Consider the following 12,220-nt stretch of genomic DNA (forward strand, 5'->3'; position numbering starts at 1 on the left):
CGTGGTTGTTTATTATTATAATGTTAAACTAGACTCACCAAAGAAAAGAGGCGCATAGGAGAGGGTCCGGGAGAGACAGATGCAGGACTCTGAATTGCTGACTCCCATTGGACCTATAAAGATTGTGCTTGCTTTCCCCAGCAAGGGCATGTGCAACACCAATCAAGGTGTACAAAGGCTTTATGGAAGCTTGGCATGGTTGATGGTCCACATGACTGATCTTAGTCTCCAGCCTTTCTGGAAGCTGAGCAGGTACCTGACTGCTTCTAGAGGGTGGGAAGTCCCAGAAAAAGGGCCTCATCCAATCTTGTCTTCTAACTCTGTTTCCTGTATTAGTTACTTTTGTGCTGATGTGACAAAGTTCTTGACAGAAGGAATTTAAAGGTGGATGAATTTATTTTAGATCTTGGTTGTAGTCTGCTGTAGTGGGGAAGAGGTCAGATTGGCAGGAATGTGTGGCTGAGACTCCTATAAGTGGACCAGATAGCAGAGAACCATAAGCAGATATAACCTTTAAAACCAACCAACATGTAGCCAGGCCACATGTCCCAAAGAGTCCATGGTTCCTAAAATAGTGCTACCCTTTGAGACAGAGCATTCAGACACATAAGCCTTCGGGAGACATTTATATTCAAACCACAGAAGCCTTTCAAAGCCCTGCTTTTGGATATAATTATCACTGAGTTTCTAACACATGAATCTTTGAGGGCCACATTTAAATCGTGTGTTAGAGCCATAGTAAGTCTTCAACATGTGCTGTGAATTTTGAAGAAGGAAAGAAAAAGGTAAGACTGGGTCTCAAGGAGAAAGATGTCCCTCAGACGCTCTTCACAGATGGGCATTTGGATAGGAAACATGGGGCCAATTACATGCTAGGTCTCTGCCAGGAGAAGCAAGAATTAAGTTTGTGGGAAGAAAAGATGAGAATTTGAGTGACCTCAAACAGCTAGAGCAGACTTGGTTTACTGCCAGAGAGGCCGCATCATGAATCCCGGCCACACAATGGTCAGGTCATAGGACCCAGTTACTCAATGACCGGAATTCAAGAGAATGCAAATTACAAGCCCTAGGTTGGTTTTTTTTTTTTTTTTTTTGCCTAGAACAGGGAAGAGGAAGAGAGATTTGTTGGGGTAGAATGGGGAAGTTGGGTGTTCTCCTTAGACAAGTTGTTTTTGAGACTGCATGGTCTGTTGGGCCTTTTATAACCAGAGAGCGTCTGGGGTTAGGGTCAGCTGCCTTTCTCTTACAATCCCCAAACAGTTGCTTCCTGGAACTTTTGAGTTCAGTGTAGGGCCTTGGCTTCTGTTTGAGGTAGTGGTCTGTTCATGTGCTCTCTGATATGATAGCCATGTGCCACCCACATATTTAAATTTTAATTAAAGTTAAATAAAATTGATATTCGGTTCTCAGTGGCACTGGCCATAGTTTAGCACTGACTTCAATAGCCACCAATACCTGAGGCTTTCTTACTGGATGGAGGGATCCTCAGAGCAGTGGTTCCCAACCTTCCTAATGCTGCAACCCTTTAATACAGTTCCTCATGTTGCGGTGACCCCCGTACCCCCATCATAAGGTTATTTTTGTGGCTACTTTCTGTCTGTAATTTTGCTAATGTTATGACTCATAATGTCAATGGTTTTGGAGATAGAGGTTTTCCAAAGGGGTTGTGACCCGCAGTTTGAGAACTGCTGTCATAGATGAAGGGATTAGCCTGTGTGAACAGATGGGAGGAGAAAGGAAGCTTGGAAACGCAGAGTAAAGGACACATGGGCAGGTCATTCCTTTCAGTGATCCCAGACTGTGGGAAGGACGGGTGAGAGCCCAGCTGTTCCATGGTAAGGCTCGTGGTAGGTCTCTACCACACCAGTGCCAGAGGGACAGCTCCCCTTCCCTGGACCTGCCTGGCCAAGGTCACTGGGTTTTCCAGTTTTGTAGTTCAGCGAAGAACTGCGTATTAGAATGGCTAGCTGTGTGGGATAGGGCTTCTGGGTTTGTCTAAAGCCTCGAATCTTAGTTACAATCCTTAGGTATACAGTACTGCTCTGTTATGAATCCTCACTGACTACGTTGCCCTCATGAACTGTGGCTTGCTAAGCTGCCTCTTCACAGAACGAAGGATGTTCTCACTAGTAACTGGGATGAATCCTACAACGTTTAGAATCCTAAGTGATCCCACTGTGCAGCACAGCCACGCGATTGCAACACTTTTGTCTTTCACAGGCCCATTGTGATCTCAGGGTCTGCTTCCGCTTGAGAAAAATGAAAGGAGGCCAAGTGGAGACAGGAGTGGAAGTGGCCAGTGCTGGGGAAATACTGAGGAGACTGGAATGAACCCGTGTTATGGGGCATTTGAATGGTGCTTTATTTCCCAGAATCTAAGATATATCAGATACGATAGGTACTCTGATTTTGGGTACCACTAAGAAAGAAAACAAATGCTGCTAATTGCATGTGGCAGGCCAGTGATTAATATTAAATTGTAAAAAAATATTCCTACTAGAAAAATAAAAAGAAATAGATGCTATTCAAAACTAGGTGTGGTTTACAGATACCAAGGGGTTCTGTACTGCCTATCAAGTGTTCCTGCTGGAAGTGGGTTGGGGGTAAGTCAGTAGGAAACATCTCAGTCACTGAGGAGTGTATACTACAGAGAATGTGGCTGAAAGGAGGGAAATAATACCACAGGACTTGAGATGTACTTTTTGCAGGTTTTTTTGGGGGGGGGGCAGTCTGAAACCTGGGATTGAACCAAGTGGTAATTTTTGAGCAATGGGTAGTGTCTTAGTTAGGGTTTTACTGCTGGGAACAGACACCATGACCAGGGCAATCCTCAGGACAACATTTAATTGAGGCTGACATACAGGTTCAGAGGTTCAGTCCATTATCATCAAGGCAGGAACATGGCAGCATCCAGGCAGGCATGGTGCAGGAGGAGCTGAGAGTTCTACATCTTCATCAAAAGGCTGCTAGGAGAATCCTGGCCTCCAGGCAGCTAGCAGGAGGGCTTAGAGCCCACACCCAAAGTGATACACCTACTCCAACAAGGCCACACCTACTCCAACAGAGTCACACCTAATAGTGCCACTCCTTGGGCCGAGCGTCGTATGCAAACCTTCACAGATAGGAACTGTTTTGCTTCAGTCTGGGTGTAAGAAAGAAAGTACAAGTGTGTTCAGGGGATGGTAAATAAATGCCATTTATAATGTACAGAAGAGATTAGATTTGAAAATCAAGTGTGGACCGAGAAGGGTTCTAAGTAAGGAATAAATAGTTTGGGTAATTGATTTGCCAATGGCATATATGTTTGTATAATCCCAGTTAGGTGCCAGGGGCATAAATCGTGCAAATTAAACACCAAAGGGCTCATAGAACAAAAGCTGACCATCATGGGGACTTACAGAGTTGAGGTGGGACTCCCTATGTCTCTCCAGAGTCATTTCTCAGTACCTGTCTCTGCTCTCACTTCAGATGGGCTTTCCTTCCCTGTTAGATGTGGCGGTCATGAGGAGAGAGGGAGGTAGCCATGAATGTCTCATGAACACAGCCTTCTAGTTCCACAGTTCTGGTAGGAACGTTCCCTCTACTCAGACTAAACCCAAGGAATTCTACTTATCTGGTCTGGGCCGTGTCTGTGGAAGATGGTCAGAGATTGTGTTAGTTTACGTGTGGAAAGCTAGAACCCTCCAGAACTGCTTTTCATTGGCTTTTTCTTTCTGTAAACATTTGTAGAAGGAAGACCAGGAATTTAAAAACTGTTTGAGGAAACCATTGAAGAAAAACAATGACCATAATAGCAGAGAAAGTTCAGCTGTGTGTAAAACAAGATCCACAAGGACTGGGAAAGAGAAAGAAAAAAGGGTTCTGCATGGAGGATGGGTGGGGGAGTGTGGCAGGAAAATGTCAAATAAAAAGCGCTTAGTGCTGGTCTGGGAGGCAGATAAGAATTCAGACTACTAGACTAAGAGAGGCCATGAAGCGGGAAGAAGAGAAGAGGTAGTGTGTGAAGTAGCAGGACCTGTTACTGGATTGTCAACCAACAAAAGACTATGGTTGAACCTGGGAAGAGAGCTCTGAAGGGAGCAGAGACAGACAAGTTGGAGCAAGGAACATAAACACTGAGAAGGGCTGAATGACCAGAGGGCAAGGTGTAGGCTGGAGACCAGGTGCAAGTATTCATCCCATCCTCGGTTAAGAAGAAAAACCTTAGCTTAATTCGAAACCAAAATGCTGCTTACCGAAGGGCTGTGGCTGATTGCTTAGAGAATTTTAAAAAAATGACATAGTGGCATACTTGTCCCGAATGAACGTTGTCTTCTCAATGGTGGATCCCCTAACCTGTAAAAATAGAATATAAATAAATAAGCATAAACAGCGCTGGGATTGGAGGGGCAGTGGTATAGGAACAGAGCCTATGACGGGGTCGTCAGGTCCACGCCTCAGACCTTAGGAGTATTTGTGCCCTCCTCTGCCCCCCACGTTGGGTGGACACAGCCGTGGCTCTCATAGATGATACAAAGGCTGACATTCGAGCGGCTTCTATAGAGGGTACTTGAATGTCTGTCCTCAACACTGTCCTATGTGCTCTTCCCTTATGTCCCTTGAGCTGTTCTCAGCCCTGAGGGAATGTGATGGATTACCTGGGGGAACTGCTTAGAAAACATTAATGAGCCATGAGTGGTGGAGACTGAGGTAGGAAGATCTGAGTTGAAAAGTCAGCGCGGGCTAATGTCAATACCATACCTGTCTTCTTAAAGAACTGGGCTGGAGAGAAGGTTCAGTGGTTATGAATATTTAAGAATACCCGGCTGTTCTTTCAGAGGACCCTGGCTAATTCCCAGCATCCAAATTTCGAAGCTCACCGCCATCTGTAACTCTAGTGCACATAAACTCATACACATGCACACACATAGACAAACACACTCACACAGATGCACACAGATACACAGACACAGACACACGTGGGCACGCACTGAGACATACCCACATGGATACACACACAGAGGCACACACAAATGCACACAGATACACACACATGAGCACACACATAGAGGCACGCATGCACGCACGCGCGCACACACACACACACACACACGCATACACACACACACACACAAATAATAAATCTTTTAGAAGTTAACATCTGACCTTTGACTCCCAAGTTCCTAAATCTTCTGTGGCCTGTGATCTCTCCCCACTTCCTCTCTCTAGGCTGGTACTAAAGTCAGAAATACATTTCTCTAGGAGAATACTGTCTGGATGTGGAGGCTTTTCTCTGGACATGGTCTGAGGCCACACTCCCTGGGACTCCGGGAGACAAGAGGTGGAAGTCAGGGATGAGTAAAATGTGTGGCTACGAGGCCACTGACCAAGCCATGACCAAGGCCAGCCCACACTTGTTGTTCCTCAGCAACTTATCTGCCCTGCTCTTGGGCAAACCCACCAGCCCAAATGAGAGCAACCCCTCAACCACCAACCATGGCTATCACAGGGACCTGATCCTCCAAGAGCCGGTGGTGAAGTATGGTTGTGTGGTGAGCTGTGGAAGCAGATAGCAACAGCAGCCCCCAGCTCCGGTCAGTTCCACTTGGCAGCTTCCTGCTGGCTTTATTGCTGCTGTTGTTCGTTTTGTCATTGCTGTTCTTTCGATTTTGCTTTGGTAATTGTTTGTTGGGGGACGTTTGCGTTTTCTTTTTCTTACGTTTATTTATTTATTATATGTAAGTACACTGTAGCTGTCTTCAGACACACCAGAAGAGGGCATCAGATCTCATTACAGATGGTTGCAAACAACCATGTGGTTGCTGAGATTTGGACTCAGGACCTCTGGAAAAGCAGTCAGTGTTCTTAACCACTGAGCCATCTCTCCAGCCCCCATTTTCTTCTTTAAATACCCCTTGGATTTATCTAGAAGCCTTTGGCTTCCTGGTGGTGTGGGTTCAAAGGATGGGAGAGACAGGCAGGGCCTGCCACCCACAGGGCTGACTGTTTCAGGCCCAGCGTTCTCCAGTGTTTTCTGCAGCCATTTCTCTGCTTCCCCCTTTTCCCACTCCCTTGTGTCATGCCTCACAAGGAAGCAGGCATCCATGGGTACTGTCCCGCTACCATGGCATTTGAGAGGCTGCAGAGTGGAGCTCTAAGTGCAGGCAGGGCACTTGGTGGTGGTAAGAGGTGTGGAGTGGGCAGGGGGAGGGTAAAACTATACAGGGCAGAAGGGGAACACATGCTAAAGGAAGTTCCCCCAGGGCAAGGAGTTGCTTGTGTTTCTAACTGCTTCGTTTTAGGGTCCAGGACAGTGCTTAGCACATGAAAGATGCTCACTGCACTCATGAAAGACAAGACTGACCAACTCCTCTCTATCAGAGCCCTCTAGGCCCTAGGCCCTATGCCAGCTACTTACATCACATCATTTCCTGTTGGCGATTGAGATATTTTAGTCTTATTGCATGTAGAGGCAGGAGTCTAGAGAGTAAAAGTATGCACCTTGTGGGCTCCCGGGAGAGAGTGTTAGCCCACATTCTAGAAACTCTCGGCTTGCTTCCCAGAACTGCATAAACTGGACACGGTGGCATTCAGGCAGGGAGGATCAGACCTTCAGGGCTACAGAGTAAGTTTGAAGATAGCCAGGCTACACGAAACCCTGTCTCAAAAGTAAAAGAAATTAAGAGGAAGAAAAGAAGGAAGGGACTTTGCGAGCTGTGTGATTTTGAGCCATTTAATTTCCATGTATTTTCATCTCATGTAAAAACAATTTTTAAAGGTGGTGGTTCTTACTTATTGGGGTAGATACGAGAAGCAAATGGGTGGTGGGAGCTCTCTTGGTAGAAAAGCCTTTGTGTGGAGTTGCTAAGACCTAAGGTCAACCCCAGCATAGGAAAAATAGAAACTAAAAGCAAATAAACTCAAATACCCAGCTCAGTGCCTGCCCCAGAGAAAATGTAAGTAGAAGAGAGGAGAGGAGCTGGAGGAAATGAGTCAGCTGAAGCTATAACCAGTCATGCGACAGCCGCTAGCTAAGGTGGTGCTGAAGTGATAGCATAAGAAAATCTTATCAGCGCATAACATAGATGGCCGATAGTCATGAGACTGTCTTTAACAAGACGGCGCTGAAGCTATGGCCACTCATGTGACTGCCCTTAGGTAAGATGGCAGCTCTACCTGTGGAGGAAAGTCACATGTTAGTTACACCTTAGAATGGGACAGGAGGTCTCTGCCTGTTACGGTAGGCTGCCCCTGTCACCGTGGAGGATCTGAGTAAGCACGGGGATTTATGACTGCCCGATGGAACACACAACTGGCAGCGGCGGCTTGGCAGAGTAGGGTACGGGCAGCGGTGGAGAGCAGTGAATCGGGGAGGGTGTGAGCACCTGTAGCTGTGCTCAGGACAGCCTGCTTCCTGCAACTCTGCAGCAATCATGTGCACCGTGGGGTCAGGTCGGGCAGGGAGAGAGCGAGGGGGAGAGCGGAAATCGGAGGGTGGAAGAATAGGTGGTTTGGAGCAAATGAGGGGAAAAGTCTACACAACAATCTTTCCATTATTTGGATGGCTGGTGGGAGGGTTTTTTTGTTTTTTGTTTTGTTTTTAAAGCACCGTTAGGTAGCTTTAGAGTTATTAGTGGGGATTGGAGTCAGATTTAGCCTGTGAATTCCGCAGCCTTTAAGTAGTGGTGAAGATATTACCTTTGAGCGAGCCTGGAGGTATCCCAGAGGGGAGCCTAGAGGTATGGATGAATGCCAGATACCCATTGGATGAGAGTAGAGGCTGTTACTATTATCGCTTTCAGCGTCCTGAGGACAAATTAATAGCTAATAACAAGCAGCCAGGATTAGACTTGCCAGGTCATCATGCAGTAACCTAGTGGCTGAGCTGTGGGCCCAATGCCTTCGAGCTGTAGGACCAGAGCCCGAGGAAGAACGGTTTGCCTAGGCCTAGGATTTTCCAGCAGTGTGAGAGAAACTGAGAGGGAAACTGTCTGTGAAACTATCTCAAGGAGAGAGAGAGAGAGAGAGAGAGAGAGAGAGAGAGAGAGAGAGAGAGAGAGCGCTTTTATAGCAATGTATTCTTCCATCATAGAAAGACATTTGATTTCTTTTGACTTTTGGCTATTATACATGTTGCAATGAACATCCATGCAGAAGTTTTTATAGAGACTTTTAAACAATTCTTCTGGGTATAATATTTTAAGAGTAGAATATTTAAAAAAATTTTTTTTATTAATTTTTGTTTATGAGTAGAGTGTAGCTGTTTTGAGATGCACCAGAAGAGGGCACCAGATCCCATTACAGATGGTTGTGAGCCACCATGTGGTTGCTGGGAATTGAACTCAGTACCTCTGGAAGAGCAGTCAGTGCTCTTAACCGCTGAGCTATCTCTCCAGCCCCAAGAGTAGAATATTTTAAGAGTAGAATTGCTGTTATAGGGTAACTCTGTGTTTAACCCCTAGAGGAACTATTTTCCAAAGTGCAGGCATCCTTTAATATTCCTTACAGCAATACGGGAGGCCTTTTAACATTCCCAGATCCTCACCAACACTTTATATTGTCTTCTCTTTTTTTAGGCCGCTCTCCACAGCAGGGATGAAGTGTTCTCTTTGTGGCCTGGTTTCACATTTTCCTGTTGACAGTGGTGCTGAGTTTTCTGTGTCTTATGGGTGCCTCTTGTATTTTCTTTGGCAAATGTTCATTCAAATCGCTTGCCCACTTTAAAATTTGGCTGCCTCTTCATCACCGAGTTTCAGGAATTGTTTATATAGTCTAGATACAAATCCATATCAGATTTATGCTTTGCAAATAGTTTCTCCAGACAACTGATTCTCTAACTGTCTTATGATGACTGCTGAAACCCAATAGTTGTCATTTTGATGAAGCCCATTTAATCTGTCTTTGTTTGGTTAATTGTGCTTATGAGGCCATATTTAAGGCAGGCATGTACTTATCTAAGAAAGTGACAGGTGTGTGTGTGTGTGTGTGTGTGTGTGTGTGTGTGTTGGGGGAGGGCATTGCTGCATACATAATGGCCCACAGTGAAACCACCAGATGAGAGACAAGAATGAAACTCAGTTCATGGTGACTTAGACGGCACTGGTTCAAACTATTGGAGTCTAACCCCAGACAGTTTATTTTAACCACATTCAAGTACAGCACAATTTTGGGAAAAAAAGGTTTTCCGATGGCAATTAACTCAGTCCCATGTGTACCACATGCTTAAAACATGTTTACTTCGAAGCCCTTTACAAAGTACGTGCACCTTCTTCCATAAGGATGAGTTCTGTTAACTTAGAAGCAATGCTGAAGACAGGGACTAAGGAGAATGACTGAGGTAAACCAGTGCCTGTGGGAGTCAGGAGTGGCCAGTCCCTAAGATGACACAGAAGTCACTTAGGCTGTTGCTGTAAAGTACAAATGGCTTCCCTTGTAAGGATGAGTTTAACGGACTGAAAAGCCATGTTTAAGATATAGGTGTAAAAGCCTGGGATAAACAAACAAAATTCCAGGGGATTCTGGTGATATCTGGCCTACAGATAGGTCACCAGGTCGCAAACTACACCCCCTCCCAGCATTCTGGGTGGAAGACGGGTAAACATCTCTTTCCTTAAAGAGACAAGCCTGCGTCCTCAACTTTTTCTGGCTCCCTGGTGCTTATCTCTGTGTGTAATGACCTCTTACTCTTCACAAGATAGGCACAGCCCGAGCCTTGCACGGGATAGATACCGGGTTGAGGGCAGAGAATGTAAAAGAATCGGTTAGCACAAAGCACAAGACAATACCTCCCCCAACAATGTTTTACAGTTGCTAAATACCGATTGCAATCAATTAAAGGAAACAGGCATGGTTTGAGGTACAGTTAGAAGGTGAGAACAAAACTGTTTCTCCGAGTTACAGCAGAGTCCACCCTCATACAACGAAACAGTGTCCAGAGAGTCTTACCAACCTGAGAGCAGCATGTAAGTGCTAGGAGGTGTGCGGTGGTTCTCCCTCCAGCAGCTGCAGCACAGCTGGCTCAGGACTTCCGGCTGCCGTGACGAAGTGCACAGGTTTGGTGGCTTCATGGCATGCACATCTCTAGTCTGAAGGCTGGGAATCTGCATTCGGCAGGGCTGGTAGGTCCTGTGCTAGGACAGTGACCAGGCTGCAGCCTCAGCTGACTGATCTCTGGTCTCTCTTTGAAACAGAGGAAAGAGCAGCATAGGTCAGTCCTGGAAGGGGAATCAGATGCACAAGCCATTCCCTTTAGAAAATGTGGTCACCGATGTAGGATGATGTCACAGGTGAGGCAGGCACAAGATAGAAGGAGGCCTGTCATTGGATGAGAAGGAAGGATGGGTGGGAGAAAAGTGTGAAGGAAGAGGAGGGGACTGGAGCAGAGAGAGGGAGAGACAGGAGGGGGAGAGAGAGGGAAGCCATGGCAGGATGATGAAGGCTGATATAAAGCTCTCGCTCTGTGTATTTACAGGTTGTTATCAATGTTCCTAAGGGATGGATGGTGCCGGGCTTTGCATGTTTAAGTGGGCAATTATCTTGGGGCACCGCGATGCAGGACCTATCGGGATAAAAGACAACTATTTTTTTTATCTTTATATTTTTACAACAACACACCGAGGTGACCTTGAGACCACAAGCAGGTTTTGAGGTGGGAAAGAGAACATTTGACAGGAAGTGGTGCGTGTACGTAAGAGGCCAACAGGACCGCAGCTTTAAAGGGAAGGGGGGACCTTTATTAGGAGAGCAAGTCAGCATCCTCTTCTGACCTCTACGTTCACCGCTCAGGGGGAAGCAGAGCATAAAGTGAAAATAAATATTTATTTATTTACTTATTTAAAATGATGTAAGTATAGAGACGGCTACCATGAAAAGCTAGGGTGGCGGTAGAGAGGCCAGGCAGAGCATTTTCCAAGAAAATGCCCAGAGCCATCCCAAGAACGAAGGCATCTCAGACTGTTAGAAGCCTTCAGGGGGCGGTGGCATTTTGACAGATCAGGTGTTTCTCGTGGGGATGGCATCTTGACTGTGGTCCGGGCGCACAGCTTTGCATATCGAGCCTCTCACACCTGTTCTGAGGCCAGGAAGTGAAACCGCTAAGTAAATGCTTTGAACTATCATCGTTCAGAACGAGCCCAGCGACTGTTTCGGGGCACAAGGGAAGAGGGCTCTTTGTATTTGGTCCTCAGACAAGTCACATAAATGTTCATCACACATCTCTTCCGCACAGCGGTCCCACAGACATGGCCCCAGGCATTGGGAGTCACAACGAACACATCAAGTTCCATCATCAAGAAGCTGGAGACTTTGGTGAAGTTATGCTTGACCCCAGGGAGCCTGTGGTGAACTTTAAAGGCAGACTTTTAAGTTCACCACAGCTGATCAAGGGTGTTTTATATGATTTTACCAAGATACCAGCAGAGGGAGACAAGGCTGAACTTTCCCAAAGGAAGTCCATTTTAACTTAGAAGCCTGTTTTTAGAAGAGCCAGCTCACCCTCTTTCCTTCCCTTCACCCTCCCCTCCCTATCCTGTGACCGTAGCCACCATTTTAGCTCCTTGTGGTAGAGAGAGCCTCTGGCTCGCAGCCATTACAGATTTAGCTCAACTTTCAAAAACAGATTGTGACTTAGTGACCATAAGGCCCAAGAGGTTTTGGGAAGAGTGGCCAGGGAATGTTACACATTCAGCTCAGAGGGAAGGCCTTGCGCCTGATATGGGGTCCTCACTGACAGCTTCTGGTTTACCCTGAGTGCTGCCATCCTAATTAGGACAGAATTGGTTTTGCAAGTGTGCTACTCCAGGTCCAGGAGAGACTGTGTCTAGTCCAGGGCAATCAGAGCACATTTATCCTCTGGAAAAGCTAATCAGCTAGGACAAGGAAGGGGTCATCTTCCATACACTGAAAGGAGTCTTTTCTACCAGAGACGAATGAGCAAATTTGTTGCTGTTGGCATCTATATTGCAACCATAAACAAGATGGCCAAAAGAAGAAGGTGGCATAAAGATGGAAGGAAGAAACCCAGATATTTCTTGCACCAGGGATCCTGAAATCAAACCATCTGATGTCCTAGAATTTCTGTTTTATGAAAAAATTCATTTTAATAATTTAAAAAAATTGTTCTTTCATATATTACATCCCAACTGCAGTTTCCACTCCTCTCTCCCCTCCCAGTTTTCCCCATTCTCATCCACCCACTCCTCCTCCATTTCCCTTTAGAAAAGGTCAGGCCTCCCAGGGATAG

The 12,220-nt window shown here is 46.1% G+C and overlaps 1 protein-coding gene and 1 long non-coding RNA gene across 4 annotated transcripts in view; one reads left to right on the forward strand and one right to left on the reverse strand.

Annotated features, from left to right (window-relative positions):
* On the reverse strand, window positions 1-10,438 carry LOC102555980 (uncharacterized). 3 transcript variants are annotated; one of them, XR_015620776.1, is made up of 4 exons: window positions 9,929-10,438; window positions 8,525-8,751; window positions 4,236-4,335; window positions 2,828-3,142 (listed from the first exon to the last, which is right to left on the reverse strand). It is a non-coding gene; the product is annotated as an uncharacterized LOC102555980 (long non-coding RNA). The 3 variants fall into 3 exon arrangements; XR_015620777.1 differs by lacking the exons at window positions 2,828-3,142; window positions 8,525-8,751 and adding an exon at window positions 1-468 and having other exon boundaries at window positions 9,929-10,252; XR_015620775.1 differs by lacking the exon at window positions 8,525-8,751.
* Gabrr1 (gamma-aminobutyric acid type A receptor subunit rho 1) overlaps window positions 587-12,220 on the forward strand; it is a 69,009-nt gene continuing 57,375 nt past the window's right edge. Inside the window, exon 1 of the mRNA XM_087547792.1 lies at window positions 587-785. The gene's annotated coding sequence lies outside the window, so the exon portion shown is untranslated. The remainder of the gene's footprint in view (window positions 786-12,220) is intronic.

This window comes from Rattus norvegicus, chromosome 5 (genome assembly GCF_021556685.1).
Source record: "Rattus norvegicus strain SHRSP/BbbUtx chromosome 5, alternate assembly SHRSP_T2T, whole genome shotgun sequence".
Classification (NCBI taxonomy): Eukaryota; Metazoa; Chordata; class Mammalia; order Rodentia; family Muridae; genus Rattus; species Rattus norvegicus.